Here is a 1,300-nt window from a genome sequence, read left to right on the forward strand (position 1 = left end):
CTACTACAGGTCAGAATCCCAAGTGTTGAGTGGTTGACTGGGAGTTATAAAGAAGCTGCCTCTGGCAGCCGCCAGAACTCCCTGAAGGAGGAAGGGGAGGGGAGAAGGAGCAGGGAGTTCTTGCGGTGAGTTCCCTAAACATTCCTGCCTGGGATAGCTGTGAGCTCCCTGTGGCCAACTGGCTGCAGAGCCCAGTTTTCAAGGCAGAAAGCACAGAATCAGGACAAAACCACAGAGGAACAACAGCTGATTTTTGTCCGCCAGGGTTGCAAAACCGAAGCTGAGCCACAGCCCCCAAAGCCTAACCCATGGTCCCTCCCCCAATACTCTCTGAGACCAATCACTGCGGAGCTCCAGGGGAATCTGAGCAAATGCTATAGAAACTGTTGCTAACACTGAAAGGGACTAAGACTGAGGGTAGCAAGCATGATTAAATATCTATAAGAAAATTTAAAAAGCGTTATTAAGACTTTATATGAAGCAGGGATCCAAGAGGCTTAGATGCCACTTACTGGAAACCAAAAGAAAAGCACCTTCTTTGCAACATGCTAAAGAGAGACCTTTATATAATAAATCTTCTTTCTGGAAAAACAACAGAACACACTTCCATTAATGCCCAGGCGAAGAAATAGTCCATTAAATACCACGAATAACCAAGGTGACAAGGCATCTCAGAAAGAAAGAGAAAAAATTTCAGAAAATAAGTTTACAGACATAGAAATATGCAACTTCAGTGACAGAAAATTCAGGATGGTACTTCTGAAAAAACTCAATGAGCTCCGAGACAACTCAAATCAACAATCTCAGGAATTGGAAAAACAACTAGATGAACACAGCAAGGAGATTGAAACCCTCAAAAGGAACCAAATAAAACTTCTGGATATGAAGAACATACTGTAAGAGCTGAAAAATGAAATACTAAGCTTGGGAAATAGAGTAGACCAAATGGAGGAAAGGATCAGTGATATCAAAGACAGAAACCTAGAAATAAATCAGAAAGAAGAAGAGAGTACCTGAAGAATGAAAAATAATGAAAGAGAAATACAAGAACTAACTGATACCATCAGGAGAAGAAACATAAGAATAATGGGCATTATCAAAGGTGAGGAAAAGGAACAGGGATTGGGAAGTATTTTCAGACAAATAGTTGAAGAGAATTTCCCAGATCTAACGAATGAGCTGGAGCTTGGAATTGAAGAAGTCAACAGAACACCCAATTATCTCAACCCAAAAAGGCCTTCACCAAGACGAATTGCATTAAAATTATCAAAAATCAACAACAAAGACAGAATTCTCAAGG

This window comes from Pteropus vampyrus, unplaced genomic scaffold, assembly GCF_000151845.1.
Source record: "Pteropus vampyrus isolate Shadow unplaced genomic scaffold, Pvam_2.0 Scaffold677, whole genome shotgun sequence".
Classification (NCBI taxonomy): Eukaryota; Metazoa; Chordata; class Mammalia; order Chiroptera; family Pteropodidae; genus Pteropus; species Pteropus vampyrus.